The sequence below is a fragment of the Anomaloglossus baeobatrachus genome, chromosome 11, assembly GCF_048569485.1.
Source record: "Anomaloglossus baeobatrachus isolate aAnoBae1 chromosome 11, aAnoBae1.hap1, whole genome shotgun sequence".
NCBI lineage: Eukaryota > Metazoa > Chordata > Amphibia > Anura > Aromobatidae > Anomaloglossus > Anomaloglossus baeobatrachus.
Window position 1 is genome coordinate 170684231 of NC_134363.1, and position 14922 is coordinate 170699152.

General features: G+C 49.6%; 1 protein-coding gene across 2 annotated transcripts in view; it reads left to right on the forward strand.

Moving 5' to 3' along the window:
• DSCAML1 (DS cell adhesion molecule like 1) overlaps nucleotides 1-14922 on the forward strand; it is a 301513-nt gene that overhangs the window by 45764 nt on the left and 240827 nt on the right. The window lies entirely within an intron of this gene.

The following is a 14922-nucleotide window of genomic DNA, read 5'->3' on the forward strand; positions in this document are numbered from 1 at the left end:
TACCGCACCCATCATCACCGCACACACCGCCGGCACTACCGCTCCCATCATCACCGCACACACCGCCGACACTACCGCACCCATCATCACCGCACACACCCCGGCACCACCGCTCCCATCATCACCGCACACACCCCGGCACTACCGCTCCCATCATCACCGCACACACCCCGGCACTACCGCTCCCATCATCACCGCACACACCCCGGCACTACCGCTCCCATCATCACCGCACACACCCCGGCACTACCGCTCCCATCATCACCGCACACACCCCGGCACTACCGCTCCCATCATCACCGCACACACCCCCGGCACTACCGGTCCCATCATCACCGCACACACCCCGGCACTACCGCACTCATCATCACCGCACACACCACGGCACTACCGCCCTCGTCATCACCGCACATATGCAGGCACTACCGCACCCATCATCACTGTATTCACCCCGGCACTACCGCACCCATCATCACCGCACACACCCCGGCACTACCGCTCCCATCATCACCGCACACACCCCGGCACTACCGCTCCCATCATCACCGCACACACCGGCACTACTGCTCCCATCATCACCGCACATATGCAGGCACTACCGCACTCTTCATCACCGCACACAGCGCGACTCACTTCAGTTACTGCCTGGAGCTGACAGAGAGCGGCGGTGTTCTACTGCCGCTCCTGTCAGCTTCGTGTAGCAGAGCTGGATGCGTCGCGGGACCTTATGTGGATTACGCCGGATCTGGAGGGGTGTTTAGGGATTAATAAAGTGGTGAAAGAGGGTGTTTTTTTTATCTTTTATTCCAAAGAAAGTATTTTCTCGGGTGTATGTGTTTTACTTTCCCTTACAAGTTAATCATTGTGGGTGTCTCATAGACGCCTGCCATGATTAACCTAGGACTTAGTGGCAGTTATGGGCTGCTGCCATTAACTCCTTATTACCTCGATTGCCACAGCACCAGGGCAATTCGGGATGAACCGGGTTAGAGTCCCGGGACTGTCGCATCTATTGGATGCGGCAATTCCGGGCGGCTGCTGGATGATATTGTTAGGCTGGGAGGCACCCCATAACATGGCGTTCCCCATCCTGAGAATACCAGCCTTCAGCCGTGTGGCTTTATCTTGGCTGGTATCAAAATTAGTGGGTACCGCACACCGTTTTTTTAAATTAATTAATTTATTGTACTGCACGATATAGACCCGCCCACCGGTGGCTGTGATTGGTTACAGTTAGACCCGCCCCCACGCTGAGTGACAGCTGTCTCACTGCAACCAATCATAGGCGCCGGTGGGCGGGGGAAGCAGTGAATACTAGATGGAATAATGAGCTGGCGGCATTATCAAAAGAGGAAAAGCCGCCGGAGCTTTGTGACAACTGTGCAGCGCCGCGCTCGTGATCGGTGAGTATGAGAGAGAGAGGGGGGGAGGGAGACCAGGAGTGATTTTAAACGATTTAGATCGTTCTGCTGGACATGCTGAGCATGCTCAGTAGAACGTGACTGAATCAGTCAGCGGATTCCGCCGCTTAGCGCATAGCTGGGTAGTAAAGACTAAAGGCAAAGTAAAGGAATAATTTGGGCATCATTAAATCTGTGAAAGTGCATGAGACCTGATCATAGTATATGCCATGCATGCCAGAAGAAAGCAACTGGACCAAGCTTTTGGCAGATCACACCCTTTGCCGTCACCCCAATCATAACAGAAACCAACCTAAATATTGTTCTTGAAAAGGTTAACGCCATTATTAAAAGTTTATAATGACACTGGGACATACACACATTCCAGAAAGGGAGCTCTGAAGTGGAACAATGGCCAAACACTTCCATTATTGCTCCATTCATTCTCTGTGGAAAGCATAAAGGGAATATGTCAGCATATTTTTGCTATGTAATCCGAAGACCGCATGATGTAGAGGTTAACATGTAGATTTCAGGGATGCTTCTCTTATCACACTGTGTGCTGTTGTTTACCTGCAATGTTTGTTTTAGATTCAGGAAATTATCATTGATGGACTTGGTCAGTTAGAGGTTAGCTAGTCCAGCACACCCCTGCTGTGATAAGCTACTCACTCTCAATAGACATTGTATACAGAGAACCTGGTGTGGGCGGGGCCAGCTTTCTCAGCTCTGCTGCATTGCTGACTCTAAAAACTCTGATTGTGTCAGAGGTGCTGCACCCAGTAAGCTAAGTGATACATTTTTGGATTCAGGATCTCTTTGCCTACATCATTTTGTTCTCAGATGAGGTAGCAAAAACCTGTTGACAGATTCCCTTTAAAGTGGGGAGTTGTGCATTCCAAAAAAAAAAATAATAAAATCAACCCTTTCAAATGGGTTGTCTGGTCTTAAACTAGATATCTGCAGTCAGTGCGAGCTGTGAGGATTCTCCAGTCACGGTGCCAGGAGAGGACGGTCATGGCATCGTGAGTAGATGGGCGTAGCCTCGTAAGGGCTGTGAGTTCAGTTGAGTAGACCCGCCAAGCTTCCAAGTGTTGCATGCAGAATACAGGATCATCAGATCAGATTCCAATATAGGAATGTTGTGCTCACATAGTGAATCCTCCAAGCTCAATGTCCGCGTGGGCACACTGGCCATAGGTGTTGGTGCAGCAGGCAAGTGAGGCACATGGGAGACAGGTAGCAGAGGTACTGGAAGCTGCAAACAGACAGAAGACATCCTGGAGATCACAGACCGGTAGCTGAGGTCCTGGAAGACAAAGGCAGATAGACGTTGACCTGGAGACACAGGCAGGGAGCAGAGGTACTGAAAGCCACAGGCAAACAGATGTCCTGGAGACCACAGACAGGTAGCAAAGATCCTGGAAGACACAGACAGCCAGAAGATGTCCTGGAGACCACAGGCAGGAACCCAAGGTACTGGAAGCCACAGGCAGACAAGAGATGTTATGGAGACTGCTGGCAGACAGGAGAGGTTGGGGAGACTGCCGGCAAACAGGAGAGTACACGGCTGGAACCCCCACCCCAGGGTTGGGTGGAGGCCGGCATGACTTTGGTTGGGGGGAGGTAACCCAGAGGAGAGAGGGGTGGGGACCAAGGGACCATTGGGGTATATATAGGGCAGTCTGGGGGGCGGAGGACCTCTTGGGCCTGTGGTTCCTTGGGGATTGTCCAGCCAGTCCTCCCCAATTGAGGGGTACCAGGGTCATGGTGGCATTTGGCGGTTGGGGGTGGGTCCTCGAAGTTGGTGGAAATTGTGATTGTGGGGTCCATTGAGATGTGGATTCCTTTAATTTGTCGACTTGGGTTGGTGGTCTGGTGGTTTTGGGCGAACACCGGCAATGGAATGTTGGGTCCTGTGTTTGGTATTTACCCCTTCCCCCTCCCCTTTTACACTGGTGCTCCCGAGCTGGTGGTTGCGGCCGGGAGTAAGTGTGGTTCAGGGAGAAGGTAAAGTTAATAAAGGTCACTTGTCATCACCAGATTTATGAGTTTCGAGGACCCCACCCCTATCGTGTTATGTTATGTATATATAAGTTAAATAAATGTTGCTGTGGCCATTTCATCCAACTTGGATGTCTGTGGTTATTTCATAGCGTTTGGTAAGGGGTTAGGGGGGAAAAAGGTATTTGGGGGTTTGCCGGAAGTCAACCATACCAAAGTCAAGGATAGGGAGGCTGCCGGCAGACGGGAGAGGTCTGGGGAGCCCTTCGGCAGACGGGAGAGGTCTGGGGAGCCCTCCGGCAGACGGGAGAGGTCTGGGGAGCCCTCCGGCAGACGGGAGAGGTCTGGGGAGCCCTCCGGCAGACGGGAGAGGTCTGGGGAGCCCTCCGGCAGACGGGAGAGGTCTGGGGAGCCCTCCGGCAGACGGGAGAGGTCTGGGGAGCCCTCCGGCAGACGGGAGAGGTCTGGGGAGCCCTCCGGCAGACGGGAGAGGTCTGGGGAGCCCTCCGGCAGACGGGAGAGGTCTGGGGGGCCCTCCGGCAGACGGGAGAGGTCTGGGGAGCCCTCCGGCAGACGGGAGAGGTCTGGGGAGCCCTCCGGCAGACGGGAGAGGTCTGGGGAGCCCTCCGGCAGACGGGAGAGGTCTGGGGAGCCCTCCGGCAGACGGGGGAGGTCTGGGGAGCCCTCCGGCAGACGGGGGAGGTCTGGGGAGCCCTCCGGCAGACGGGGGAGGTCTGGGGAGCCCGCCGTCAGACGGGGGAGGTCTGGGGGAGCCCGCCGTCAGACGGGGGAGGTCTGGGGGAGCCCGCCGTCAGACGGGGGAGGTCTGGGGGAGCCCGCCGTCAGACGGGGGAGGTCTGGGGGAGCCTGCCGTCAGACGGGGGAGGTCTGGGGGAGCCCGCCGTCAGACGGGAGCGGTCTGGGGGAGCCCGCCGTCAGACGGGAGCGGTCTGGGGGAGCCCGCCGTCAGACGGGAGCGGTCTGGGGGAGCCCGCCGTCAGACGGGAGCGGTCTGGGGGAGCTCGCCGTCAGACTGGAGCGGTCTGGGGGAGCCCGCCGTCAGACGGGAGAGGTCGGGGAGGCAGACTGGAGAGGTCGGGTAGCCAACAAGTGTCTTGCTGATTCTTTTGCTTCGGGGAAAAGCTAGTTAAACCCAATATTTTTTGATTCCTAATCAGGACCCTGGAGAGAAAGCCAAGCTGCATCCCACCCAGAAAAAAAATTCTGCAAGACCAGAGTTGTTTCCTGCGCACCCCCCTAATAGATGAGTGTATCGTAACCTACCTGAGACCTTCTCTATTGCTCCTCAGACTCCACAATACGGATAGTTTGAGCACAATAGTCTCCATGAGACCCGAGATTAATGGCTGCATAATCTCCGCACACAATAAATTAGAACTCTTCCTTATGAATAGATTCCAGTTATCGCACTATAATCAGGACCATGAACAGCTCCAGCCAAAAAAAAAAAAAAATCCCTGCTCCCTCCCTGGCTGCGGAACAAGGAAATAAAGCGCCGAACATGTGTATACGGTCTATAACATTGCGCTTGATGACTTTGGAGATACATTCGCCATTGTTTCCAGAAATTGAAACTGCAATCTTCTGAATTGATCATAAGGAGATTGAGCGCACGATGGAGCTGGTTATTCTTCTCAAGGTCTTTAGTGCTGCTCTCTAGTAATTGTTATTCAATAAGCTGCAGCCGGCAGAATGGATCTATTATAGCCTGAATGGCAGGTCATATTTTCAATATTGTAGTTTGCAGAACGAGGTTTATTGATCATGTGATAAGTTTTAATGTGCAATTGTACTATGGAAGGCAGGATTGCCGAGCTCGGAAATGAGGAAATAGAAGTGACCACGTTTTTGTGTTTAGTGTTCTATCCACATACACATAGAACAGATGGATTGAGTTTAAAATGTATTAATGAAGGATTAGATATTTGCTAACATTGAGAACGGCTGTGTAATGACATTGCCAGAGGTCCATGATACCCTGTGTCCCTGTGTCCCTGAAAATAAGCCCTAGTATGATATTGGGGGCTTTTTTGAAATAATTAAAAATATAATTAAATTAAAAATATAAGCCCTACTCCAAAAATAAGCCCTAGTAGGATTTTGGGGGCTTTGAATGCCTAAAATATAAACCATATTCCAAAATAAGCCCTAGCAGGATTTTGAGTGCCTAAACTATAAGCCCTACTCCAAAAATAAGCCCTAATAGGATTTTGGGAGGCTTTTTTGAGTGCCTAAAAATATAAGGCCTAATCCAAAAATAAGCCCTAGTAGGATATCGGGTGCTTTTTTGAGTATGTTTACAATGTAAGCACTACTCCAACAATAAAGGCCGCTTTACATGGTACGACCGATTGTGCAATTTCACAATTGATCGTACCCGCCCCCGTCCCTTTTGCTTCACGGGCAAATCGCTGCCCGTGTCGCACAAAGTCGGTAACCCCCCGTCACACGTACTTACCTCTCGTGCGACCACGCTGTGGGCGGCGAATGTCCACTTCCTGGAGTGGGAGGGACGTTCGGCGTCACAGCGACGTCACACGGCCGCCGGCCAATGGAAGCGGAGGGGCGGAGATGAGCGGGACGTAAACATCCCGCCCACCTCCTTCCTTCACATACCCGGCGGCGGCCGCGTGACGCAGGTGAGCTGCTGTTCATCGTTCCCGGGGTGTCACACGGAGCGGCGTGTGCTACCATGGAAACGATGAACAACTAAATTAAACGATATTATGGAACCTAGCGAGCAGTACACGACTCACGATTTGTGAGCGATACTGCGTCGCTAGGAGATGTCACACAGGCCGGCATCACCAGCGATGCCGGATGTGCGTCACAAAAAAACGTGACCCCGACGATCTATCGCACGATAGATTGTCTGGTGTAAAGCAGCCTTATCCTTAATAGGATTTTTAGGGGCTTTGTTGAGTGCCTAAAATATAAGCCCTACTCCAAAAATAAGCCCTAATAGGATTTTGGGGGGGCTTTTTTGAGCACCTAAAATATAAGCCCTACTCCAAAAATAAGCCCTAGCAGGATTTTGGGGGATTTTGTGAGTGCCTAAAATATAAGCCCTACTCCAAAAATAAGCCCTAGTAGGATTTTGGGAGGCTTTTTTGAGTGCCTAAAATATAAGCCCTACTCCAAAAATAAGCCCTAGTAGGATTTTGGGAGGCTTTTTTGAGTGCCTAAAATATAAGCCCTACTCCAAAAATAAGAGCTGGTAGGATTTTGGGGGGCTTTTTTGAGTGCCTAAAAGATAAGCCCTACTCCAAAAATAAGCCCTAGTTGCGGCTTCATAAGGAAGTGTCCAAACAGCTAAAAGGTTAGAGAATATAGTAGGAATCTTCATAAAAGAAAGTTGACATCCCCCAAAAGAAAGCAGATAGATACCCATAAAAGAAAGCAGAACACCTCACTGCCCCCACCTCCCAAAAAAAATCACACTCACCAGACCCCAAACAATTGCATTTGCTGAGTGCCGATGGTGGATGGTGTGACGGGGTGTACAGCAGAGCAAGGAGAGACAACAGGCCGAGGATGATCCAACAGGTTTACTAACAGGAATACAGGAACAGCACACGACAAGTCCAAATAAAACAGATTCGGGGGCACCTCCCGATAATCCAAAGTGCCAGATCACAACGTAATAGTCCTTTTCAGAGTCCCAGAAATCCCACACAATCCACTGGACGGCGAGATCTGTCAGCAGAATCAGATCTCGCTCCCTTCCTCTTCAAAGCTCAGGACTCACGGCTCCTCTTGCCTGGACAGTCCATCTGCATTTTGGTGTTGGCTGCCCCTTCTATATTGTATGGTAAAGTTATAGGGCTGCAGAGCCAGGCTCCATCGTAATAAGCGTCCATTGTCCCCAGAGACTCTGTTCAGCCAGGTGAGGGGATTGTGATCAGTAACCACAGTGAATTCCCGTCCATACAGATACGGCCGTAGTTTCTTAAGGGCCCACACTACAGCCAGACATTCCTTCTCAACAGTTGCATAGGCCACTTCTCGGTCCAGCAGTTTCCGGCTGAGATAGGCGATGGGGTGCTCGTCCCCAGCTGCATTCACCTGGCTGAGGACAGCTCCCAGTCCATATCAAGAGGCATCCATCTGCACAATGAATCTCCTCTTGTAGTCTGGAGCAGCCAGGACAGGATCGCAGATCAGAGCGTCCTTCAGCCGGTTAAAAGCCTCATCACAGGCTGGAGTCCAGATCACCAGCCGGGGCATTGTTTTCTTGGTCAGGTCGGTAAGAGGCTTGGCCACAGTACTGAAATGAGAAACAAATTTTCGGTAATAACTGGCAGTGCCCAGAAAAGCCATAACTTGTTTCTTAGCTTGGGGTACAGGCCAGTTTCTAATAGCCTGGATTTTGGCAGGCTCAGGACTGAGCTTCCCTCCTCCCACTCTATGCCCTAAGTACTGGACTTCACCCATCCCCAATTGGCATTTATCGGGTCGAATGGTTAGGCCGGCTGCAAGAATCAGGTCCAGAATAACGGCTACTTGATGCAGATGTTCCTCCCATGTGTGGCTGAAGACGGCGATATCATCCAAGTAGGCACAAGCAAAGTCACCACATCCCCGGAGGATCTGGTCCACCATTCTCTGGAAGGTGGCCGGGGCATTTTTAATTCCAAAAGGCATGCTTAGAAATTCATACAGACCAAAGGGGGTTATAAAAGCGGACCGTTCTCTCCCTTACTCAGTTAGAGGGATCTGCCAGTATCCCTTACGGAGATCCAAGGTAGTGACATATCGGGACCCAGCCAGTCGGTCTAGAAGTTCATCAATACGAGGCATTGGGTAAGGATCGCTGACGGTATGGTCGTTTAGTCGCCGATAGTCCACACAAAATCGAGTACTCCCATCCTTCTTGGGTACTAACACCACAGGGGAGGCCCAAGGGCTATGGGAGGCCTGGATTACCCCAAGCTGTAACATCTGCTCCAGTTCGTGCTGCATGGTGTTTCAAACTGATTCAGGTACCCGGTAAGGAGCCTGTTGTATGGGACGGATGCCCTGAGTGTCCACAGGATGTTGGGTGACGGTGGTTCGACCTGGTTGGGATGAGAAAGCAGCCCGTCTCTGTTGAAGCACTTCCAGCATCTGGATTTTCTGTAAGGAATCCAGGTGATCTCCCAGGGGAACCTGTTCCACAGTGGATGGGGCTCTCGCTGCTTCCACGAGATCAGGTAGAGAGTCCTCATCCTCTTGACCATCTTCTGAAGCCAACCGACAGCTTGCTATCATTGGAATGTTCCGGTCATGGTACTCCTTAATCATATTCACATGGACAGTCTTTTGCCTTAGGCCCTGATCATCTAAAGCAAGAAGGTAATTGGTATCATTCAGTTTTCTAAGAACCCGGAAGGGACCCTCCCATGTGGTCTGCAGTTTATTCTGCCGATGGGGAACAATCCTTAAGACTTGTTGTCCTTCTACAAACTCCCGATAGCGTGCTTTACGGTCATACCATGTTTTCTGTCTGGTTTGAGCCATACGCAAATGACTCTGGGCAAAACTAGCAAGTTGGGCCAGGGTTTCTCGCAGCTTTAGGACATAAGGGACAACAGGGGCTCCTGTATCTTCAACTTGCCCCTCCCAGTATTCCTTGAGCAGGGTTAAGGGTCCTCGGACCTTTCTTCCATAGAGTAGTTCAAAGGGGGAGAACCCAGTGGACTCCTGGGGAACTTCCCGATAGGCAAACAAGAGATGGGGTAGGTACTTCTCCCAGTCTAAATCTCGGTCCGTGAAGGCCCTCAGCATATTCTTCAGAGTGCCATTGAATCGTTCACAAAGTCCATTTGTTTGGGGATGATACGGGGTCGTTCGGATCGCTCGTACTCCACAGGTGCGCCACAGACACTGGACCAATTCTGACATGAACTGGGAGCCTTGGTCCGACAAGATCTCACTGGGGAATCCTACTCTGGTAAAAATAATAACCAAGGCCTCGGCCACCTTGGCTGCAGAAATACTTGACAAGGCCATGGCTTCTGGATATCGGGTGGCATAGTCCACAACAGTGAGAATGTACTGCTTTCCAGATTTACTTGGTTTAGCCAGAGGTCCAATGATATCAACAGCTACTCTTTGAAAGGGTTCTTCTATTATAGGGAGCGGTTGCAGGGGTGCCTTCGGGTGATCTCCGGGTCGCCCTCTACGCTGACATATGTCACAAGTTCGGCAGAAATGCGCCACTGCTTGGGAAATCCCCGGCCAATAAAAAGTTTGAGTCAATCGTCTCTCGGTGCGGGTTTTGCCTTGATGGCCAGCAGTAGGAATGTCATGAGCCAGGTGTAATAGGGGAATTCTGTACTTCTGAGGAACAATCAGCTGTTTGCTATAAGTCCAGGGCTTATCTAGGGAGTCGGCATTGGCAACCTGATACAGAAGTCCATTTTCTCTGATAATTCTTTCTCCGTTCTCCCCTAGCTGCCCTATTTCAGCTCGAGCTCTAAAACTAGCAAGGGTGGGGTCAGTCTCTACTTCTTGTCTAAACTGAACTTTATCCCAAGTAACATTCATATTATCCCCACAAGAAGAATCACTCACCGGCTGTAATGGCAGTTCTGGTGGCCTCATTTCCATGGATGGGTTGTACACGTCCACATGGGCTGCTCTCTTGGCTTGACTTCTGGTTACCGCACCGACAAAGTGGCAATGAAGATTCCCCACATCATTTCCTAGAAGAACGTCTGCAGGGAGGCCGCTCATCACAGCGACCACACATTGTTTGGCCCCAAAGCCATAATCTAGGGTCACACTCGCTCTTGGAATATATCTCTGGGTACCTCCTGCCAGTTCAATGGCAATTCCTGGTCCCTTTTGAATTGCTTCTGGTTGAATTACTCGGGGATCGGCTATGGTAAGGAAAGCCCCAGTGTCACGGAAGCCAACAACTTTTTGGCCATCCAGCACGACCTCCTGTAGATGTTTGTGCTGAAGATCAGAAGAACAGGTGGCTGGAGCTCGCACCCCATAGACTCCAGGTAGGGGAGCCAGGATATCGGAGTCACTTGGTAAGTCATCAGGCACAGAATCTTCTCCTGGTGAAGGTGTCTGTAGATAATGAACAGGCAAAGGCGGTCTGTAGCTGTTCTCCCTCCGAACACCTGGACATTGGAATTGCATGTGCCCAGGCTGCCCACATCCATAACATCTGCGCTCTGGGATTCTTCCTCCATGTCGTATTCCCAAAGGTGGAGCAGGAGTAATGCGAGGCACAGTCACACGAAGGTCCCCATGAGTTGACGGTCTTAGGGTGATGGTGAACATTGGGGCCAGAAGGACCAGGGGCGGCCAGCGTTGGGGGCTGGTGTTTTTTTTTTCTCACTGAGTAGTAGTTTTTTCCACTGAGGCTTGATGGTGAGAGCCTCATCAGCTAGAGCTGCAGCTTCCTCCACAGTGGCTGGTCTCCTTTCACGCACCCATTCCCGGATCTCAGCGGGGCACTTGAAGTAAAACTGCTCTTTTAGGAGGACCTGGAGGATGGTCTCCAAGGTTAAGGCCTCCTCTGCCTCCAGCCAACGATGCCACAGATGTTTGAGTTTGTGGGCAAACATCTTGAAAGACACTTCCTCATCACATGCTAAAGTACGTAACGGAGTCCTGTAAGTGCCTGGCGTTACAGCATAATGTTCTAGAATAGTCTGTTTAATATCCGCATACTCACAGTTCCACCGAGGGTCCATAGCTCTATAGGCTGCGGCAGCTCCACCCTCTAAGAGCCCAACCAGATGCCGGACGCGCTCCCTTTCTGGGACTTCCATTAATCGACACTGATGCTCAAAGTCCTGGATGAAGCCCTCAATGTCACCAGCAGCCTCATTAAACTGCTTGAAGTCTTTGCGGGACACTCTGGGAAATTCCCTCATGGTGGGTGCTGGGGTTACAGTCTGTCTGGAACCTCTAGCGGCTTCCACAGCGAGCTGCTTATCCAGCAATGCCATCTCCTCTATCCTGTGCTCCTTCTCTTTAGCTCCACGCATGACCTCCATCTTATATTCTATGGTGGTCTCCTCTCCCAGCAAGGCCATCTCCTCCTCGTACCACACAACCCACTGACTTTTTTGGGTATTTACCTCCGGCTGCCGTCTTTCTTCCATTTGCTGGGAGGATCCTTCCTCAGCGTCATTTTGCGAGCAAACCCTTTCCAACGCCTCAATCAGCTGCTCCTTGGAGAGTCCCTTGTAGCTGACTCCCAGTTCACGGGCCTTTGTTTGTACGTTCACCGCAGTCCAGTTCTTGTACTCTGAGGTTCTGGTTTCAGCTGTTGATGGGCCGTTGTCCTCCATTCCTTCTGCTCTGATCCCACCGCTGCCAACCAGTTTGTGACGGGGTGTACAGCAGAGCAAGGAGAGACAACAGGCCGAGGATGATCCAACAGGTTTACTAACAGGAATACAGGAACAGCACACGACAAGTCCAAATAAAACAGATTCGGGGGCACCTCCCGATAATCCAAAGTGCCAGATCACGATGTAATAGTCCTTTTCAGAGTCCCAGAAATCCCACACAATCCACTGGACGGCGAGATCTGTCCGCAGAATCAGATCTCGCTCCCTTCCTCTTCAAAGCTCAGCTCCCAACTGCACTTAGAAACAGGAGTGTATTGTCTGAGCTAGTGGGCCCGCCCCTCAAGGGTAGGGGTTTATGCAATGGTTGGGCCCACTAGAAGATTCTAGAAGGTTGGCTCCGAGATGTCTACAGGTTTGTGTAGTTGGCGTTATCCACTGCTTACGAAACAATGGGAAGTTCCCCTGGCTGTGTGGACAAGAGATAATTGCATTATGGGCCCAGAGACACAGGAGATGGGGGGGGAAAGGTATGGTTACTTACATCCCAAGACATTTCAGAGTGTTTAGTAAGTACAACCAAAGGAAAGTTACATCACATCCTGACATAGTATTACAGCAAATACAGTGAGAAGGTAAAATACATCACATGGCATCTTATACAAAAAATATGGGATGGAGAAAAGCACATACATCATGACAGATGGGCTCTCACACAGTGATCTGCATTGCTGTCAGGTTCCTCGCCGTTCTAGGTGCATTGCACTGCAGCTCTCAGAAACGGATTGGGTACCAGTATCACTCCGTGCGAGTGATACTGCTTCCAGTCACCAGGGGGAGCCAACTGCTATAGTACATTGGGGAACCTGACAGTGACACAGATCTATATGTGAGAGCCCATTTACTTGCCAACTCTAATTGTTTGGGGTCTGGTAAGTGTGATTCTTTTAAGGGGTGTCTGCTTTCTTTTGCCCTGATGCACACGCCACTCAAATAATCAGTGCATTTCTGGAACTTTTGATTACACATTTTTCTGCAATCAAGCATCCAATCTCTCAAGTAAAGATATGATTGGATTCCGCTTCCTAGCGCAGGAATAGCACTGGCTGTACTTTATATATGAAAATCCTGCTGGTTGGTTCCCTTTAAGCTGGCGTTAGACGACCATATTTTTTTATCATTCGAGAAAATCGGTCCAATTATGTTACTCACTGTTCAGACTATGATCAGAGCCCGGTTACAGTGTGATAGCGTAGGATCTGATTTCCTCGGAGGTGGAGGGGAAAAAAAATCTCCATTATGTCAGTTCCTAAAAATCAGATGCCACCAGGATATTTTTCGAGTGTGGTCTGATTTTTGTCCATGGACCCAAAGAATTGAATGACCAAGTGCAATCCGATTAATATCATGATCATGCATGCAGATCTGACAGTATTTAAAGGGAACTACTACTGGGAGGAAATTTAGTTTTTCTTCTACTCTGCATCCTCCGCAACGTCTTCAGCTGTAACCAAACCTGCACTATGACTGACAGCCGACACTGCAGAACCAGCTGTCAGTCATAGTACAGGGCGTGGTTTCAGTCGCCAATCACTGTGTACTAAAAACACACCAGAGGCTGCCAAGAAGAATAAACCTCATTTCTTCCCTGTAGCCGGGCCCTTTGCAAGGCAGCCGCACGGCTTCAGATCACTAATAACCTGCAGATTAATCTCATATCTGCAGGGTAGTAGCATTCTACAGCTGGTATGTTCTCTTCCAAATCGTCCAGTGTAATCCGGCTGCCCATCACCTGACAAATCAGCAACATGCTCATTTGTCGAGTTGAAAGATTTTTAAACTGCTTGAAAATGATCATTGTTGGCAGCACAACACCCTGTATAAATAGTGCTGTCACGAATAATGGCAGCCTATGCACAGAGCTGTCTGTTACTGATTTCTTACAGTACATTCCGTACTCATTGGAAATGTAGTCGGCCTGCCTTAACAAACTATTAAAGGATTGTCCAGGTTTGGCACTCTGTGATTGCAGACTTATAAATCATCACGGCGCGCACTGTGCATGCTATCAAGATTCTTCAGTGCCAGAATCCAACAAGACGTGCACGGACTCAGTACAAGTGAATTGGACAAGGCTGTGCATGTCTAGTCAGAATATAGCCTAAAGTATGCATATCACATTCTTGTGGTCACATGACCACCCAGTCTTGATTCCAGCCCTGGAGAATCCTGACTGCATGCACTATGCGCGTTGTGATGATTCACAAATCTACAACCTTTTTTTGCCAAACCTGGACAACCCCTTTAAATGACCACTGATAAGCTTGTATAGCCAATTGGCAGTCATTTAATGCCTGAAGGTGTACAGTATAAGCCGCCCTGTAGAGACCCTCTTCTTCTAGATTTGTACCACATTATATGTATCAGGGTTCCTGCAAACAAAGAAATGCACTGTATGTAAATTGTCATTTATATGAATTTTGTTTGTGTTTTCTTCTCACTGCACATGTGGAATCCTAACATTGTATAATGCACTGTGAGGATTCAGCTGTTTTTACACTCTCCGTGCTCGTCACATGACTGCTCCATATTCAATTTGCATAGGAGATGATCCTGCTGCTTCATCTTCTACTTTTTTCGTTTGAAACCATAAAGAGAAGCCGAAAAGAAACAGGTTGGGACAAAATTGTAAGAAAGCAAATAACATATGGGGCCGTCATGCGACAAATCTGGAGAGTGTGAAAGCAGCAGAATACTAATAGTATTCTAACATATCAGAATATTTTTTTAGTTTTTTCAGTGGAAATAAAAAGTTTCCAAAATTATTTTTTGGGAATTGGGTGTGCAAAAGAACCTCTATACAGTTCTCTTCTTGCATCTCTGTAGTAAACTCCGTTCTATTTCTTGACATATATCTTAAGATTGGGTCTGTTCCCATATTTAAACCGTAAACTCCATTCTGTTCCCATATTTTTGTAGTACATTTGGTTCTGATTCCGTACTTTATGTAGTAAGCTCAGTTCTGTTTAGAAATCTATGTAGTAAACTCTGTTTTACTCCCGTATCTATGTAGTAAATTGGTGTTGCCCCCTATCTATGTAGTAAGCTCAGTTCTGTTTCTGTATCTGTAGTAAACTTGGTCCAGTTCCCATATCAATGTAGTAAGCACGGTTTTGCTCCCATATCCATGTAGTAAGCTC